Source organism: Pleurodeles waltl, chromosome 3_1, assembly GCF_031143425.1.
Source record: "Pleurodeles waltl isolate 20211129_DDA chromosome 3_1, aPleWal1.hap1.20221129, whole genome shotgun sequence".
NCBI lineage: Eukaryota > Metazoa > Chordata > Amphibia > Caudata > Salamandridae > Pleurodeles > Pleurodeles waltl.
In genome coordinates, this window is record NC_090440.1 from 874,741,520 (window position 1) to 874,762,558 (window position 21,039).

General features: G+C 45.7%; 1 protein-coding gene across 1 annotated transcript in view; it reads left to right on the forward strand.

The window, feature by feature from the left end:
• Positions 1–3,999: 3,999 nt before the first annotated feature.
• The window catches only part of COL8A2 (collagen type VIII alpha 2 chain), a 317,432-nt gene continuing 300,392 nt past the window's right edge, over positions 4,000–21,039 (forward strand). The window contains exon 1 of the mRNA XM_069223837.1: positions 4,000–4,210. The gene's annotated coding sequence lies outside the window, so the exon portion shown is untranslated. The remainder of the gene's footprint in view (positions 4,211–21,039) is intronic.

A 21,039-nucleotide genomic window follows, 5' to 3' on the forward strand; every position in this document is an offset into this window, starting at 1 on the left:
CTACATACTAAACACTGCTCTCGTATTGAAGAGCAGGTTGATTTTTCAAAGATCACAAACAGTTAAGAGATTATTTGCTGGGATATTAGGCAGGTGTGCTCCTAACTGTTTGTGACTTTAAAAAGGCTCCCTTGAGTCAGTGGGCTGACGAGCTCTGGAGCAGGCACTGCATGCCAGTGAAGAGGTATTGAAACCGGATGATTAATGGCAGCATTTCCAGAACCCCGCAAACTTGTTCTCTGCTGAAGAAGGGATTAACCCAGAAACACACGTGTCCAGAGATGCACAGCAAAGGCTGCACCTATTTAGAGGTGAAATATTTAAAAGTAACGGAGTTCGTTTTTTGAGGAAACTACATTTATCATGATGCAATGGGGCAGATTATTTGCTGGGATGTTAGGCAGGTGTGCTCCTAAGTGTTTGTGACTTTAAAAAGGCTCCCTTGAGCCAGTGGGCTGACGAGCTCTGGAGCATGCCAGTGAAGAGGTATTGAAACCGGATGATTAATGGCAGCATTTCCAGCACCCCGCAAACTTGTTCTCTGCTGAAGAAGGGATTAACCCAGAAACACGTGTCCAGAGATGCACAGCAAAGGCTGCACCTATTTAGAGGTGAAATATTTAAAAGTAACGGAGTTCGTTTTTTGAGGAAACTACATTTATCATGATGCAATGGGGCAGATTATTTGCTGGGATGTTAGGCAGGTGTGCTCCTAACTGTTTGTGATTTTTCAAAGATCAACAACTGTCCTGAGTTCCCAAAACTTTCCTGAAGCACCAATTCTGGAAGACTGTCCTTGACAATCGAGCAGTATCCTGGATCCCTGCACAGAGCCAACCCCTTTCGCTCTAAGAGATGTACTCGGCAGAGCATAAAACCAGCCCTGAAGCGACCTGCCCCTCAGACCAATTACCTTTCTGCAACCTACTCCTGGGAAAAACTGTGTCTCATATGATATCTTTTCTGGAATACAGAGATAATATACTTGAATCACCACAAAAAATGTACATACTCTACCATCCCTTAAACCAGCAGGTGGCAAACCAACTACTTATACCCTTCCTTAAAACAATAAAATGCCTCAAAATCTAAAACACCTAAAATTACACCCTTCACCCACCTAAAAGATGGAGATGGGTGGGTGTGGAAATGATGTGCTGGAATCCACAGCCGTGAGTGGGCTAGTCAGTAATGGACAATGAGCTGAAGATTAATGCGGGGACGCTTGCGGGGATAAGGTGTAGATATATTTGACTTTTTTTTTAAGAATGTATTTTTTCTGGAGAATCCCCCAAAAATGTATTGAATAAAATTCACTGTGCAACTATTCATGGTTCAAGACTGTATCTCATGAGCGGTAAGTGCCCAGTGGTTGGTGCAATTCCTCACAATAGGCCTGGTCCTGCTGTCAGCCACTGGGCCCAACTGAAGCCCATGCGCAGCTTGTTCTGAAGCACAGGGATGGTGCAGGGCCTGGGCACCCGGATTGAGTAGTGTAAGTCACATTACCGCCTCGTCCCCTTTTCTTATCACTATCACCGTCCATAAACATTGAGCAACAGCTCATCCCACAAGATAAATCAAAGAAGCAAAAAAAAAAATTCTTCCCATCCCTCCAACATGGCCTCCAATATATTTCCTGTCACATGGTATAAATGCCTAGGCTGCCAACCTCACATCCTGTCATACCAAGGGAGATACCATAAAGATGACATTCTTAAAGGGGCAAGAGGGATGGGAAACTTGGACTGTGGCGGGGAAGAGTAAAACTCAGAGTAATGAAGATTAACTGTGGATAAACGGCCATTACACCTTCCTCTCTTCATCCAAGACACAGAAGCAGAAGTCTGTGCCATCCCACTACGTCACTGCAGTACACTCCACTCTGCACCACTCCATTCTGCGCCACTCAGCTTTGCACCACTGCACTCTACTATGCACCACTCTAAAATACGCCACTGCATTCGATGCCCAGGTTAAAGAAGTGGAAGTCACCCAGATCCCCAACCTCCAGAATGGAGTAATGCGAATCACCTCACACTTCTCCACCCCATGCAGGACAAGCTAGTGGAATTCACGAATTCATCCTACACTCCCCTTTCTCCATCAAGGACTAACTATTGGAAGTCACCCTACACTTCCATCATCCAGGGTGAAGTAGTGAAGACACCCACCCACCCTCCCATCCCCACACACGCACACAAACATCTATGATGGAGAGGCTCTATCCAGGATAGAGAAGTAGAACTTCCCCTCACCTCCTCTGCCTCCATCAACCCTCCACTCCCCCAGCCAGGACAGAGTAGGGAAAGGCACTCCTCTCTCCCTAGCCCAGCCCCGTACATTCACGTTCTAGGTGCGCCTAAGACGAGACTGACTCGGGGCGCTGTCCGATGAGAGGGGTCTCGGACTACGAATCTAATTGCGACACGGCTTGGGTCCTCCTCCTCGAAGCCGTGGGACGGTGGGAGTGTGGAGAGGCCGCTGCTTCGGTCCTTTCGAATCCTCGGTACTAGTTCATATGACAGAAGAAGACTGAAATCCAAAAGGCCTGCAACTGAACGTTATTTCCAAAACCACGAACTTGACTTTTTTGATTGCATGTAAAAAAATGTCACTAGCGCAGAAAAAGTATTTTTTTATTTTATGTTTAATGCTAACATTTGGAGGGAAGGGGGAAGATCAAGGGCGTTACTACTTCGGCGCAACAATGCAGGGTGGAATGAAAGAGTACTTACTAGGAAACTGTGTTGGAGAAAAGTATGACGGCAGCTAGGGAGGGGTAGAGGAATGGTTAACTGCGGGTGCAGCCTGTAAAAAATAAGAAAAGTGGGCGACGTATTCTCTCGCCCCATTACTCCTTTCCTCGTAATAAGTGACATTGTGAGCTTCGATACTGTTGTTTGCGTTTTTTGAAATTCTGTCTTTTTAAATCAAATGGCAGTTTTGCTGGTCTCTCTGGCCCTTGGTTCACGGTGGTGACTATACGTAGCATCATCATGGTACAGGTGCAAAGACAGAGCCCCTCCCACGACTGCACACAAGTTACTGTCTGCAAAGAACGCGGGCACGCGCTCCCAGGGCAGTGGCGCAGCCAGGGAAAGGGGGCTCCCTGCCCACAGCTGGGCAGCAAATCATAGCAATAAACGGGGTGCAGTTGCAGTGAGGCTCAGCCGCACAGGAGCTGCTGCAATGTTTATAGTACTATGTTCCGGACAGTCAGTGCTTCTAAAAGGTCGGTGGGCTGGGGCAGAGTCAACTGTCTTGACGGACTTCAGAAGACGCCTACCACCTGCCGTCTGCAAGTCCCAAAGCCCCAGCAACCCCTACTGTTGTACCCCCGTGCCAAGAAGGTCAGACAGAGCCCTGGGAGAGCTCCTGTCTGGAGTCCAGGGCTGGCAACGGACCCAGGTAAACTCTGAAATGAAAGCCCTGCTGTTCTTTTCTGATTCTCCTTCTGGAATGTCACTTACTCACACCCATGGGGCGTAACAAAGGTTCCCGCAGCACCCGCGGTGCTGGGGTGGGGTGGGGGGGATGCGACCCCCGAATTCCAGGGGGTGCCTCGGCATAGCACCTGGTCGGAGTGAGTCTGGAGCAGGGGCCCCTCCATTTTCTGTGCATGGTGCAAGGGGGGGCTCCAGTTTCGTTACGTCACTGCTCACACCCCCGGACCCTCCGGGCTTGACCCCTAATCCACACTCCCACACATCCATGCCTGGTTACCCACTTGTCACCTTGGTGCCAGCATGAACCCCTTGTAACTCTGCTAAACTCAGTGGGCCGGAACAACACTGGTCCAGTCCCACATATGGTGGTGGGAGTGCGTCGCTCCCCTCACCCCGTCCCCATCCGCGTCTTGAATCTCCTCCCAAAATGTAAAGTTCTATAAACACAGCCCCGCCCGCAGTCTCCGAAATGAAGAAACAATCCCTCAGTTGGATTCAACTCAGCCCCCCCCCCCCCCCCCCAACCCCCGCCTCCCCCCCGGCAGGAGCTGGCTTAGCGCACAGTGGCGGCTGCAGAAAAGCTTGGGCGCGCTGGCTGTACCTCTCAGTGCCTGCGCAGCTCGCCCCATCACCACAGCTCCCACCAGGGGACCCCTCAAGGACTGCGGACGCCCCTCGGAAACCCATCTGTTTTTTATTTACTACACGCACTACTGAAAATTAAACGTATAAAAGACCCCTTTGAAGAAGCTGTTCGAAAGGTAAGGGGTTTCTCAAACTCCAGAAAATTTGTTTCTCTTCATTTTCCCTTAGCTTTGTTTTTCCTGTTTTATGTTCACCGCCGGTGATGTCACTCAGATTCGCGGGACTGCGCTGCCAACTCTGCACACTCCCAGCCGCGAAGTGTGAGATAGCGCAGCGGGTTGAAGTCACAGCTGCACATAGATCTGTGCAGCCTGCAGTTTGGATTCCCAGCGCTTTCTTACTAGGAGACAGAGACACCTGTCAGTCCAAAGGATGTGACAATTCTGCGCTATCGCAGTAAGCGCTATGTAGAAAGGACGCACTGATTCCACAACCAGCAAAACATCTGAGAGGTTGAAATCCCTTGCTGCAGAAACCTGCAGGTCACGGGTTCTTATCTAAGTCTTTCATCCTTCTTAGGTCGAAAATATTGGTCCCACTGAGTCGGTAATTTCAATGTATGCTATTCTGGAGCGTTGTCACTGCACAGCAGCGTGTGAACACGCGTCCTACTACCCCCTCTCTCAAAATAAACCTTTATTCAAAGTCAGTGTTAGGTCACAGGGTCAATGCACTTAAAATATGCGTGCAATTTGCTAGTCGCCGGTCTTTGCTAATTCGCGCAAACTTCCAACCTTCCAATGTCGTTAAGTGCCAACAATCGCACTGGGTAAGGTTGGCACCTGTTATTGACAGCGCTTTGAGGGGTGTGTTGCAGCGCTATTATAAACCTGACATACTTTTGGGACACTTGCATTTATCAATAGTAGGATTAGACAGAAAGCAGAGCATATTTGACACGCGGAACTCTGGCGTCCAATCTGGTTCATTTGTTGATGTTTATAAAAACAAATCCGTCCTTCTGCTCGGCGCTGTCCACTGCACATCGCAGCATTACGGTTGGTGCGGGCAAGGCTGTTTCTCCTCCGATTCTGTCCATGTGCAGAGGATTTTGGCAGAAAGCGGTAGCCGCACTGTTGGAAAATAGTTGAAATTAATAATATCATAGCCTTTTAGTAACATAGCCAGCAGCGATCGCTCGCAGCATCTCATGCGTCTTGTAATATAATAACTTTATGAATGCAGGGCGCTCTGCCACGGGCTTGTGGCTTCACAGGGCTGTACATAACAGGTGCTCCTAATCAGCCAATTGTCAGGACGCCTTTTATCCTCGCTGGAAGGATGAAAGTCTGGGAATGAAGGTGAGATTTGAAGGCAGCTCGCAGATTTATGCAGCAGAATTATTGACAAGCTTAGTGTTATAAGACATCACTCCAAACATTTAACTTTTGGGGTTGGGGTTACATTCCCTTTTCCTCACGATGAGATCACTATCAATCTAATTAAACACAGTTGTCAAACACGTGTTTAAGTGTGAGCAAAGGTATTCCAAAGCATGTCATGGGTCAGTGGTGTATCTGCCCACTGACATGTGATCAGTCATTTGATGCCCAGTGATCAGTAATTTAGCACTGTGGCGTTTCATTAGACATGTAATCTATCACTCTGAGCAGCAAGGTATCACTTTATGGGTTAATAATCATTTATGGGCCAAATTGGTGCCCTGCTCATTAAAGTGCATCAGTAACGAGCAATCATATTCCTTGATGGGCATCATTTTAGCACCCTACTAATCAGTAACACGTCACTTCAGTGTCGCAGTAATCTGTAATACTGTACTCAAACGTCCAAATAATGGGCAATTCAATACTTGGTACCCCAGTAATCAGATACTTTAAAGCCACGGTAATTTGTAATCCATTGCTTGAGTGCCCGGGTAATATGTAGTGCATTTCCTTGGTACTCAGCAGTCTGTAGTTTGATGCTCTGGTACTCAGCAATCTGTGGTTCGCTACTGTGGTGCTCCAGTAATCAGTAATCTGCTGCTTTTACCGAGTGCTTTGAAAGATTCTCGAGTGTAGTCGATGTTAGCTATGCAGACGTGTGCGGCTGCCCCGAGGGGGTCCCTATATATGTCCTGCACAATTTCTGAAGGGACCAGGGAGTGGAGGCTCCAGTAAAGAGGCATAGGGAGGTTTGGGGGTTCTGCAAGCGATCGCAGGAGGGAAACAGTTCCAATGAACCGGAAGAGGACCGTCTCTACCCCCACACACCCTTCTTCACTCTCGTATCTTTTTTAGTTCTTGTTCACTCCTACACGACCCTCTCTTCCGTAACCTCGCAGTGCCTTGAAGCAGCCTACATTAGCGCTACACAAGCCACCAAGGCGACTCGGCTTTACCGACGGAGATGCATTTGATAGTTTACAGCATGCTATGATTCGTTTTGTACCTTCGGCATGTTTATATAGCCCAAGCCGGCTTCTATGCGCTTTCCACATAGCGGTGTGTGAGATGAACCAAAGTTTTTTTCTAAGACGTTGCCAGGGATGTAAAAGTTTCCGAGAGCGGACTATCTAAGGGTGGGGGTGGAGGGGGTCGGCAGGACCTTTTTCTGTCCTCTCGGAGCAGAAGTGGAAGCAGGAGCACCCCACGTCTCCTCCACAGTTTATTTCCACATGCCTGCTCTCGAGGAGCTGTCGGGGACGGTGGAAGGGGCGGGGTGGGGCGGCTTCACCTGCTAGGCACATGAAGCGCTGGCTAACCAGGCGCCCCGCGCCAGAGGCTCAAAGCTCAGTGTGAGGAAGTGAATGGATCTGTGAGGTAATGAAGAGACAACAGTACAGCGCCTGGATCGCCTCGAGGCGTTCCCGGTCAGAACAGAAAGGTCTATATTTTAATATGTATACATTGAAGTTGGGGGTCCCACCTCGCTTTACGTGCTCTCGTTTTGGTACAGAAAGAAGCGCCCAGGACAACCCAATTCAGTTATGCGGATAAGTGTTCTGGGTACATTTTTAGCTGTTAGTCTGCCTGATTTGTTAACTGCATCATGGGGACTTTCAGAAAGTTGACCTAGGATTGGATTCTGGCCCTTGATTGTCATTGGATTTGTGGTTTGTAACTCACATTTTCTGGCTTTCTATTTCCTGGCTTTATTTGCTTTTGGCTCTCCAGGTTCAGTTAGTCCCTCCTGTTCCTGAAACTATGTTTACTGTATTCTTCCACAAACTCCCTTTCTGTGAACAGGCCTTCAAATCTTGTTCCCAGCTTGTCACATTTGCTGTGCATTCAAAGCTCGAGGTCAAATGTCAGGCACTGTCTTCTAAGGGCTGCTTCGTTACTTTTCTTTCTCTGACTTCAAAGTGAGAGGATTTATGTGACAATCTTGTTGGCTACTGGGGGAAGGAAAGAGTTTTTTCTAGGACATAACAACATTTAAATGAACTGTGTAAGTATTTTACAATATATCAGAATTATGAAAACAAAACACATTTATGGTTATTTCTGAAGTGTGTTGGGAGCAATTACTTTAATGTAATCAAATCACACTAGGTGATGCATTTCCCCACATATTTTTATTTGTGCACTGTACAGTTTTATTAATAAAACTGTATGTCTGTGCAAATGTAATGGTCATTTCCATTGAAAATGTGTTGTCTGTAATGTCACTGTGTTACCATACCATGCATATCTCGCACTATGCCACTCCACTCTACTCTGCACTACTCTACATCACTGCATTCTACTCTGCGCCACTTCACTTTAACCCATGCCACTGCACTCTGCACCACTCCACTCTATGCCACAGCATTCTATGCCACCTCACACTATGCCCTGCTACTTTCCCCTGTACCACTCTACTCTATGCTAAAGCACTCTTTGCCACTCTACTCTACACTACAGCACTCTTCGCCACTGCACTCTACACCACTCCAGTCTAAGCCACATCAATCTACTCTGCACAATTTTACTCTATGCCACTATACTCTATGCCACTCTGAAACACTGCTCTCTATGCCACTACACTCTATGCCAATACACTCTACGCCAATGCAATGTACTCTGTAATACTCATCTCTATGCCCCTGCTCTCTACTCCAATCCACTGTACACCACACAAATCTACTCTGCACCACTGCACTCCATGCCACTGTACTCTACACCACTTTACTCTGTGCCATTACACTCCATGATACTCTATGCAACTGTACTGTAACCTGGACCACTCCACTCTATGCCACTTCACTCTACTCTGAAATAATCTACTCTACACCACTGCACTTTACGCCAATCTACTCCTCTTTGTGCCACTCCACTCTATGCCACTGCAGTCTATGCCACCCTACTGTTAACCACTGCTCTCTATGCCAATGTGTTCTCGCAACTGCACTCTACTCCACTCTACACCACTGTACTCTGACACTCTACTCTACAACACCACACTCTCTGCCATTGAACTCTCTGCCACTGCACTCTCTGCCACTGCAATCTATGCCACTGCACTCTATGCTACTGGACTATACTCAACTCTGCGCCACTTGACTCAGCACCACTTCAGTCTGTGCCATTCCACTATATGTCACTGCAGTAAACCCCACTCTGCACCACTCCATTCTGCGCCACTCAGCATTGCACCACTGCACTTTGCTATGCACCACTCTAAAATACGCCACTGCATTCTATGATGCTGCATTAAGTGAAATGCCAATGCACTCAATCCCATTGCACTCTACGCCTCTATACTCTGCAACACTCCATTCCAATGCACTCTACAACAGTCCACACTCCTCTATGGCATGCCAGTGTATGCCACTCTACATGACTCCATACTATGCCATTCCAATACACCACACTCTCTTCCACTGCACTATACTCCCCATTTCACCATTCCACTCAACAACACTCCACACCACTAAATTTTAGCCATGCTGAACAGCAGCCACACTGGTGTAAACTACAACATGGATAAAACACATTGGAAAAGCCAATAGCTCTTGCATAGGCGTGACCTATTGGTGTTGCCAATGCTTGATTTTGTTTATGAGGAAGGACTGTTTACATTGTAAGTTCACAGCCTGCCTGCCCACGAAGTACAACCTCTGCCCCGAGTCTCTCAACAGTGGCAGGAGACCAAAGAATTGTTGAACAAGCAATGAAAAATAGTGTGAGTGAATGAATGAGTGATAAAGTTTTGTAAATCCCCACTGTTACCGCATGGGGCTTCCTGGCACGAGAAGAGGACAGACAAGCAATGTCTAGGTGCGGCTTCACCCTTGACCCAGTAAGTTAGCTCAGAGAGTTAGCACACCAGAGGCAGAGAACTGTGGAAACCTGTCCACAGGTTGCAATCTAATTAACTAGCCTCTCATCCTTTTGGGGTAGGTCATCAGTGTCGTGGAGAACACATATTCATTCAAAGACAGGTCACATTGATTTATTTCTCATGAACTGTACCAAAATTATTCAGTGAGTCTGAACGACTAGTAAATGTCTTGGGTGAAGTCTATATCGTCATTTGAACTCGTCCCTACAGTTTGAGAAGGGGACTAACCGCATACAAATAAGCCTTTTCCCAGCCTTCAAAGAACTAGTTCTGTGTGAACAGTCAAGTCACATCCCCTCTGAAGTGGAATACAAGCCACTCCAGAAATGTTTTGGCCTGACTGGGTCTCACCAGTGAGGGGCAGTTTGAGCCATGTGGCACCACAAGGTCAGAAACCCACTCACCTAGGTAGCAAAACAATTATAAGGTGATTAAAGCAGTTCAGAGTTATTCAAGTACCCACAAATCTGAACTGCAAGACATTCAGTGTGTTTGTTCGGATGTAGGTAATCAGGACACCTTGCCCCGAGTCTCACGCTGCACCTCAGTGATGAGGCCTTGCCGGACACAAGGCTGGCTTCGGCTCCATCTCTTCCTCCCTCCTCTGCCTTCCTCCAGCCAAGGCCGAGGCTTAGTCAGCAGCAGAGGGGGCGATGCATTGAACGCCAGGAAGCTGGAACACCGAGCACCTGTTATCTACTGATTTCCCAACAACCAAACGGCTGGCACAGAGTCATTTGTGAAGAGACCCTCCTGCAGGTCTGTCAACTGTCAGGTACATTTCACCGCACGAGAGGCAGCAGGATTGGGGTCTGTCGCTGGGCGGGGCTATGAGTCCTTTGCGTTTACCAGGCATGAGGGGGCAGGCATGCACAGGAGACGGGGCTTTGTTCTCAGAACTGAACCTTACCCCCACCTCAAAATAAAAGCTTCTGTAGTGGCTGCTGCTAATGTCTTGGAGAGTTTGCAAAAAGTGCCATGAAGCTCAGCAGCCTGCGGCCTCCAATCACAGACTGAGACCCAGACCCCACACTGTACAAGGTTTCCAGCTCATGGTATCTCCCACCGCGTGACATTGACTCCTCACCCGAAGACCGTGTGAGAAGAGCCGCTATCGTGTGACACACTTTGAGACCATGTATGTTGACAGCTCTGTTCTTGCTAAGAGCCGCTTTTAGAAGGCTGCAGAGGCATGGGGTCCGCCATCCCAGCCGGGGCCTGCCACTTGAATTTAGAACTGACTACCTCATGGATGGGCACTTTCCTTCTAAAGCGGCGTCTGCATTCCATGGTTGGAGCTACTTAAGATGGAAAAATACCGCACTGCAGGTCTTGTTAACATAACTAGGCCGGTGCAAACAATTATGCTATGGTAGCATAACATACCTTTTTTGCTAATTTGCGCACTTTTATATTACAAAAAATGTAAGAAACTGAGCAAACACAAAATAGGCACACTTCCTGCTGCAGAGCACAAGTTTAAGCTGAAAATGTTTTTGCAGGAGACATGTTCGAGCCGAAAATATGTGGCAAATTACATTTATTTTCTGCGAACCAGTCCCCCTTGAGTGATTTTTGAAAGCGAAGTAGGCCCTAACACTCTATGTTCATTCAAAAGTGCAAAAAACATTGAACACACATTTGCATAATTTTCCTGGTTGTTAGTGTAATGTTTGGGAAAAGAAACTTCGCCGTTTCGCACACCCTTAAAAATAACATACATTGGCATTACGGCAGACCTCCTTTGTTCTTTCCAAAGGCAGACTCCTGTAACTGGAAGTGCCATGCTGGGAACCAAAAGCGGTCCTGGCAAAAATGTTCGAACCAGCCCACCCTCCCTTCCTGTCTCTTTCTTTCCAGTCTTTCTGTCTATTTTTCTTTCTCTGTTGTTGCCTCCTGTGCCTGCTGCCACAAACGCCAGGGGCCTGGAGACAAGCAGCAGCTTTCCACCTTCAAACATATTTCCAGTGGCTTCAGCCCCCTGCCCCCTTGGGGAGATGCCCTTTGGTACAAGTGATCAATCTGGCCCTGAGACCTGGGGAGTGTGCTCCGAAATATCAACACTATGGTTTCCCACTGCTTGGAAGTTTTCTCCCTGTCAATGTGCAGCGTTTGTGGACTTCCAGGACTACCATGGTTGAGAGAATGTTCACCTGAGGACAACAGAAATATGGGCAATTATTACATATCATTTAAACGTGTGTTAATAAATGTGGCATTATATCACGTTATTCAGAAGTAGTGAGCTAATATACACAAATCCCCACATGTACTACCAGAGGGCAAGAATCATATTTCATTCTATTATCACCGTAGTGCCAGCGATGTGAAAGGTAAGTGACCACCTACTGCTTGCTGTGTGAAGGTCAGTGGTTGAGTTCCTACAATGTCAATATTGTCCATTGGGTAAGTGCCACTTCCGTAATCTTCATGTCTATGTTACTGAGGGATACCACTGGGAGAGTGTGCCTGTTAGACGCTGTCTTACTTATACTGAGACTAAAAGGGGAGGGGCTTCAAGGTGACATCATTTCCTATGCAGGGGTTGCACAGATGTATGTGCAGCTTAATGGCCTTAGGGATGACTTTTTCATCCAAAAAAGTGCCGGAAAACATGCCCCAATAGATGGGCAGTGGCAGGCTAGAACTGGACAGAAGTAAATCACAGCTAATTTGGGGGATATTTACTTCAGATGACTAACAATCTTCTGAAACTCTTCAACCTTCCAACCGAATTCAGCAAGATTGCAAATAGTTTGGGTGCCCTGTGGGACTAATTTGAACTTCGGATCCAATAGAGGATCAATGGCTCACCCAGCCTTTGGAACAAATCCTGATCTGAATGGCTGAAAACACCAGAAAATCATATTCGGCTTTGCGCTACCTTCACCGGGCTGATCTTCACCTGTGGAATATGTTACCTGCCCTTGTTGATGTTGTAGTTCCCCATCATTTCTGGTGAGGGTCTGTCACTCCTGGGCTTTTGACGTATTCGGATAGTTCCCATTGTCTGGATCTGGGTGGTCACACCTCAGCCAAGAGAGACAGCAGGAAGGCCACAGTCATAGCTTTAAGAGTGATCCTAGCCCTGAGGAGAGGCAGCATGCACCTCCAGTGCATGAGGCGCCAACAGTCCTTGCAGGCAGAGGTCGATGTAAGTTTCCAACTTTCTACAGTGGGGCGCCAGCCTACATTCTCAGTTTTCGGCATTTGCAGCCAGAGTTCACTGCCAATTGGACGCTGTCCCAATTCAAGTTTTTTGGGGGTTCAGTCACCTCGGAAAAGAGGCATCTTCACTGGCTTTCCCTAGAGTGGATGATGTTGGCTTGGATGAAACCTCCTATGTATATTCCCCGTGTATGCCAGACAGGAGAAAAGCAATCGTATGTAAGAAATGTCCTTGTTTATTCCACAGTAGATTCTGACTGATCTTCCTGCACCTTCTTGGAAATGCTGCCACGGTGGTAAAACTGTGGTGTCCACCAACAGTCACAGGTGGTGCTTATTCCCTCATTAAACACCATCCTGGGAGGCATAGTTCAGATTCACATGATGCTCTCTCTCTCTGTATCTGTCTGTCTTTCTCACTCTCGTGCTCTCTCTCTCTGTCACACACATGCAACCTTTCCTTGGATTTACATCAGCGAACTAGTAGACCTCACTCCAGGGTTGTCGTCAAATTGTACCTCCAAATGCGTATACCCTTGTCACCAGCCATCAACTGTAGAGTAAGGCAGCTAAAAGGGGATATTCCCTCAAGAACAGTTAGGGCCCACTCAGACATATATACAATTACATACGTATAAACTGAAAACAAGGTATGATGTGATAACTGATACAAACATCTCTGGCTTTCATTCCCACCAGTCTGCTAAATCTCAGTAATATCTGTTCATTTTTTACACTCCCTTGGAAAAACAGTAGGAAAAAGAAGCAGCAATATCTTCGAGGAAACAAAGTTTTTGATAAACATTTCACAATTCTTTGACATTATCCAGGTGGTGGTCGTAAATGTCGTTCACAATCTGCTACCCATTTCCAACAATGGCCAGTTTTGTTTTGTCATCAAAGCCATGACTAGGGCAGCCATGCCAGGAGGACACCCTGGTGCACCTCCTCCTCAGAGAGCTCTGGGGCCAACTCCGGGCGGATGCCCAGACATCGAGGTGGTGGCGCAGGACCATTCTCGACTTTAATGTAAGAGACTGGATGGACAGCGGAATAACTAGGACTAGACTCAGACTAAATACAGAATAAGTTAGAAGTCCAGCTGGCTCGGAATCTTTACCTAGTACCAGTTTGAACTCACTGATCTTGCACAGTGGTGAGGGCTGCTCGAGACAGGACTGAGTGGGGGATTGCACCACTGATCTAGACTAACGGATGGCAGTCTTTCCTAAGCAGATGAACCCAACGTGTAGTCCTGAAGAAACACCAGTCTGGGGATCCCTAAGGGTCTGCCATTAGTTCTGAAACAAAGCCAATGCCTAGAAGTTGGTAGCCATGTCATGAACTTGAAGTCTCTCTGTTGTACAGTACACACACCAATGGCATGAAGATCTTTTTCATAATGTGGGGCACGAAAGCCATATATCCATTGACTAAAAGCTCAAATTTACTTCCAGGTGTGACTGTATGGGACCTGCTTTGTCTCAATTAACCATTTAAAGTTAGTCGGAGTAAGTTTCAATCAAACACCCATCAAAGATGCTCCCTTCTTCTCAAGCCCACAATTTCATCTCCTAAGCCAAATAAATCTGGTCACCTCTGCTTTCAAACAGATCTGTCTTGAAAGTACTCTGACAAATATATCACATATAAACCAGGCTTTAAAGCTATCAGATCCTCTAAAATAGTGCCAGCCCTTCAGGTCTGCTTTTTAATTTTAGAAATGTTCCCTTCCTTCAGGGCTGTGTGTACTTTGAGAAGTATGGTATGTTTCTACAGGTCAGACCTACAATGTTTGCTGACACAGCGTTGTGTAATGTCTGCCCACAGACCACAGCAGCTGTGTTTGTTTTCTCACAAGCATCAGCTGGAGTGTTTTTCTATAATTTTGGTATTCTCCTGTTGGTGATGGGCAAAGTCTTCCTCACCCCATAGGGATCTAGTGATCTTCCACTCAGCTGATGTAGTTTGGTATGGTATTGGTATGCTCACCTTCCAGTTTGACTAATTGTTCCCTCTGAGTGATGTAATGTCGGCCTACTGGTCAAGGGCAGCTAACCCCATGATGCTGAGCAATGTAGTGTCCACCTACTAGCTAACATGTGTCTTCAGGCAGCCTCAATGTATTTAATTTGAAGCACATAAACTATAGTCTCCTAAAAATCACTTTTAGCAAAGCATAGAAAAAATAATGTGTTGAAAAGTGATTAGGGTTAGGCTTTAGATTAAGATGTAGGCATATGGTTAGGGTTATAGTGGAAGACTTGTGGCTGAGGTTATAATTTAAGGTCAGAGGTAGTAATTAAGTTTGATTTACTTTTAGAATTTTGTTATTATGCCCCCATTATAAGCTCCCTAAATGTAGATGTAGGAATATCAGAGGACCAGACTATTCTATGGTATCCTTAAATCTAGTGAATACAAAGGATTTTCCCCATAATTGGCAATGACACGTAGACCCAGCAATATAGGGTCCAAATCCCTGTATTTTTCTCATTGTGGGGAAATAATGATCCCAAATCCACTCGTATTTACTACTTGCTTACAGTAGCAAATACATGAGTGGGGGGCTTGTTTTATCATTAGTTCTTCATTTGCATTTAGCAAGAATATCCCAGGCAAGCATTCAAAGAAGATGAAATAAAGTGAGAAAACACAGATTATTCTATATTCATTGCTGTACTGTAATAGTCTAGGAAAGCGTAAACAAGAAAAAATAAATTAAGTCAAGTAATTAGTGACCCAGCAGTAGGCGTAATACAAATCAGCACTACTCGTTGTAAGAAAATGATGATGGTGGGAGATAGTCTGCTTCTAATATTATGGGTTACAACAGGGGTTCCTAATTAAGGGGCGACAGAATGCAGCTATCAGACTCAGCACATTTCAATAAAGATATGAAATATATAAGGAGACATTGTTATTGTGCTACATCTGCGGCATAATAGGAAGCAGTTATCACAATAGTGAGGACAAAAATGGAGGCAAATGGAATCATACAGGGGTCGATCTATTTATTAATCTTTCATGATTGGCGGCAGATGCCATATTCTGCAGCCAATCATGTAGGAGAATGCGGCTGCTTCCACTTCCGTAGAATGCACACTCTCGCTACCGCTAGGGCAGTGTCATGCCACCTTTTTGTGTGTAGCCAGAAGTCTAACATGTCATGAAGAAAGATCAATGGGGAGAACATTTTTAGAAGAATGTGTCAGAGGCTTTTCGTGAATTCAAAGTTTTCACACAAAAACTGTTTTTGGGAGTCATAGGACCACAGTAAGTGCAGAGTATCTCCTTCCGCGTTCCAACATTTCCAACATTCTGAAGACTGGGAGAGACTGGCCATCTTTAACCTCTGTGGGGAAACTTGGCAGTCATGAAGAATTTCATAACAATATTTTAATTGTGGTTCCCTTAATCCTTCATTGTCGGTCTCCAGTAGAGCAACCCAGTCTTCCCCCGAATAGTGTTTGTTCAGTTTCGACTACCATCATTCCTATATTTGAACTCTTAAGTGTTTCAGATGTACATTGTCAAGTAAGACATTCTAAAGGCCAGAAATGTATTACTTTAAAATCACACCATCTATAAAGATACATGAAAACGGAGGATTGTGGTAGCTGGTGCTGAAAAAACTATAATCTGGACCGTAGACAGTATTTTAGTTGCATGTATCTCCATTTCTGTCTTCCATCCAGATGGAGTTCAAGTTGGAATTCCTTGAAAGTTTGCCGGCCAACAGGACGTGGTCAAAGTCATCTATCCCATTTGCTGCCTACTCAACCCAAAAGATCACGTGACCCTCTATTTTTAGGGTCAGATTTCTCAAAGGGAAGCACGGATGAGTAGATGGCCATGTATTCAATGTTCTTTATGTGTGGAGGACCATGTATTTAATGTTTTAGAAGTAAAGGAGTCATAGGATCTCTAAAAGAGTGTAGGTCCCCATTTAGCAAGCCTGGGCTTAAGTCTGTATTGATTATTTGTTTTTTCATATGCATCCAGTTGAACAGTTCCGTAGTAGAGAATTATTAGAAGAGCCCGGTGATGGGTCTTATAATACAAGTCCATATCGGGTAGGCAGAGACCTCCACCCACTCCCCGATGTTGCTGCGGTGTGTAGTTTTGAGATTTGGAGCTGGGTGAGTTGTAGACCCCAGGTGTAGGATTTCATCATCTTGTCAATGCAGTGCAGCGAGGATTCTGGGAAGGCCCGGTGTATTATACCACAGAGAGTGGGGTTAAATCTGGCTGCCGTGATGGGATCTTATGTGTTTTTTATGCTTAACGTTGGGAAATCCTGTAGAAATGTCATTCACCTGTAGTAAATTTGTGTACATCTGCAGGTTACGGCTAGAGTGGTCATTATCTCCAGATGACGTGATGTCCACATACATGTCAGTGCTAGGGTTGCTGTTTACTCGTGATGATGTAACCACCTTCTCTGATTGGCCAGACATTGTGTGGTTGTCCCCTTTGAGCAACATGAAATACTTGCAATAGACCTATTTCCTACTAGCAGAAGTAGAGACGGACATATGCCTAGAGGTCAGAGCCTGGGAGAGTTTTTAACTCAGACTGATGTAATGTTCACCTACAGCCAAACATTACAGCGGTTTCACCCCCTCAGATGGTCTTTTTTCCCTCAGAGGCATCAGCTGGAGTGTTTTCTTATTTTGCTACTGTCTTTTTGTTTAGTGCAATGCCATAGTCTTCCACAAAGGGTCAGGATTGACAAATCTCTGTACAGTTAGAGGGTCTCCCAGCACTGAGAAGAATTAGTAGTCCACCCTTCCTCTGCCTCGAAGAAAACATTTGCACATAGTGGCCACCTGGCGCTAGAAACGGTACTCGGCTGAGTGTGTTTTGGGTGTCATTGGACTTCAGTGGGATGGCCGTCATGCGGCTGATTCATTGGAGGTGATGGCTCTGGCGTTTTCAGATATCAGCCTCCGACTATGAGAAAGCATGGTGGCGACACTGCAAACCTATCTTCACTTATGTTATTTCTGAAGACAGGTCCCCAAAGCAAGAGGTCCATCGTCAAAGATAACATAACTAATATCCCACACCCTGGGTATTTTCTCCAGGTGCATGGAGGGCTTTTCAGGACTTTTTCTAGCTGTGAAGACCATGGTTTACTTAGTGGATCTGGACAGAAAAAACTCCAGAGGGAACAGTGCTGAGGAAGGGCGCCCTAAATGGGGCTGCCCTCCAACAACATGCCCACCAACTTTGGGTCCTCTGCAAGGGTTTTCTTCAATGGCAGAGTGAGTGACGTTTTCAGAGTCAGCATTCCTGGTCACTGAAGGTGAGGCAGCACAGAGAAGGGCACATGAGGTATCTGCCAATTATTTCTGGTGGATGTTCTGTTACCGCCCTCCTCTATATGAAGCCCGCTCCTCTGCCACTGAAACTATATACATGATCCACTGGAGTTTTTTCCGTGATGTGCATATGATAAATGGGTATACCACGCAACATATGTTTCCAGAGACCGGAGAGATTGGGTTTTCCTGGGAAATGTGCCTCAATGCGCTTCTTGAAGACAGGCTCCCCAGGTCTCCTGCAGTCTTTGGTCTCGTCTCCATTCTGCGCCCTCCCATGAGACCCGATCCTGGAAGGAGGGATGGTCGGGCGTCGTGAACTCTGCTGAACTTAAACCCTCCATAAACGATTCAAATCTTCCAATATTAAGAATATTTTGCCCGACAGGGAAAAAAAACATTCCTCTGTATTTTGAAAGAGTATTAAATCCCGGGCCTGACAGGAGTTATTGATAGAATGTGCGAGGCCTAGCCCCTGGAATTCCACTCTATGGTGGACAAGTCCTCTCATTCTGCTTGTAACGAACAGGACCTATTAAAGAATTTCTCTGGGTTGATCAAAGGTCGAAGGGTATTAAAAAACAGTATGGGAACTGTGATCCTGAGTATGATGGGGATGGGGTCATTAAGTCTGGGGGCGGAATCAGAGGAGTGGCTAAAAATAACAAAATATTCTTTTACTATATTATTGGTCTTTCACCTTCAACTAAATGAATATAAGATAAAATACACCTTCAATGAAAAATAAATGCAAGCTAAACTAATCAATGACAGATGCATTATTTTACTTTGTGAAACGTATATTGGTTAATGCAATTATTGCAGATTTCTGTGTGTGTAACCATGGACGTCAACTCACCAAAATGCATGGGGTAGCGGAAGTGACATCACACGGCATGCCACTTGACCCTTACTTTGACTCACACACACACATGCTTACACATACACACACATTCACAGACTCTCTCTCACATAAACATAATCTCACCCACAAGCATACATGCAACATACATTTCAACACATGTTCACTTACCTTAGCTGCCAGATAGGCTCATATTTCAGCTAATTGTACTCCATTTTTCATGACATAAATAGTGAATACAATTATTCACTATTTGGGTAATTAAAAGAATTGACAGAAAACCAGTAAAGTGGAGCCCCAACCAGCTTCCTCTGTGTTCCAGGCACTCATTTTGTCACTTCTGAGGCCATGGGTCACAAAGGCAGTGCCATGGGTCACAAGGGGCAAACCAGGGGTTGCAGCTGCAACATCAGGTAACCCCCTAAATGACATCCATGTGTGTAACCAGAGAGCCATATAATTGAATTCTGGTTGCTGCAGTGGGAATAGTGAATTTTGTGTTTTTAGGTCGAGCATAGCAGCACGCAAGCGCTACTCTTCTCAACATGCTGTAATTTATACTGTGGGCTTAAACCACACCCATCTCACGCCCATCACATTAGTTCGTTCCTGGGCCTGCCTTTCAAAAATCCCTTGATGTCGTTGGTAAAGGCTTTACGTTAGTCCCGCCATGAGGCTGTTTTGTTGCTGCCTTGGAGACTGACCCTGTTATATGGATTATTGCACGATTGGGAAGGTACCTTAGCATGGCGCACTATTATTTATTTTACCTCGACATTTTGGTCATGTCGGTATGTTGTTTCTTTGTCTTCCTTGATTTCTGGCATCCTGCTGTTTCATTGTGATGTCTGCAGGGGCTTTTTTTATTTATTTATTTTGTTTTGCAGTTTTATGTAGTGCAAACTCGACAAGAAGGTATTGGAGCACTTTATGTTTTTTGCAGCTTGATATATCGCAAACTCGATACAAAGGTATTACATCACTTTACATGAGCACCGGTTACGTTACACAAGAACACAGTCACCTTTGGTAGAAACGGGAGATTATGTGATTTGTCCAGAATCACAGGACGTTGAACCAGCACAGAGACTGAGCTGTGCTCCCCAGCTCCAAAGTCGGCAGGTCTGGCCCTTACACCACATCCCCTACCCTAGGGTTCTTTGTCTGGTGCATTTTGGGGCAGTCTGGGAATAACTCATTTTTTTATTGTAGCGCTTGGTAATTAATACATGTTCTGCCGTTTCATAGTGCCACAAAGCAAGTGTCATTCTTAACAAAATCGCTATAATTAATTTGCATTGACCTTGCAGAGATGAAAAATCTATGTCAGGATCATTATTTTTTTTTTTTTGCGTTTCATGTAGCGCGAACTCGACACAAAGTTATTGAAGAGCTTTATTTATTTTGCAGCTTTATATAGTGTGAACTCAATACAAGGGTATTACAGCACTTTACATGAGCACCAGTTACATCACAGAAGAACACATTCATTTTTGGTAGCAAGGGGAGATTCAGTGATTTGCCCAGAATCACAGGATGTTGAGCCTGCGCCAAGACTCAAACCATGTTCCCCAGCTCCAAAGTCGGCAACTCTGGCCCTTACACCATATCCTCTCCCCTAAGGTTCTTTGTCTGAAACGTGTCGAGGCACTCTGGGAATAACTTTATTTTTTATTTAGCGCTTGGTAATACAGGCTCTGCCATTTCATAGCACTGCAAAGCAGGTGCCATTCTTAACAAAATTGTTAGAAATTCATTTGCATTGACCTTGCAGAGATGAAGAGGTGAAAAAGCTATGTCAGGATTGTAATCTGTAAAAAGAACAAGTGATGGAGAGAATGCTGGTCAATGTCAAACAGTCATCCCCAGTACAGAGATCTGGCCCTAAATCCATTGTTTTTTTGTTACCCATGCCATTCCAGTTTGGACCCAGCCATATGCAAATCAGTCTTGACCCTGTTCCCCTTGGAAACAGTCCAGCCTGAATTGCCAGGCCAGGTCTTCCCTGGACTGGAAACAAGAATTCTGGTACTGGTTTTGGGTTATTACCCCATCTCAGGCTAGCTTGAAACCAGTGGTATGAGGAGCATGGGACCCACGTCTAGGCATACCCGTCCCACTTGGGGCAACAACTGCAAAAAGAATGCTGAACAATGTCAAACATTCACCCCAGTACAGAGATCTGGACCTAAATCTATTGTTTTTTACTACCCATGCCATTCTAGTTTGGACCCAGCCATATGCAAATCAGTCTTGACCCTGTTCCCCATGGGAACAGTCCAGCCCGAACTTCAGGCTGGACTGTTCCCCTGTGGAACAGGGT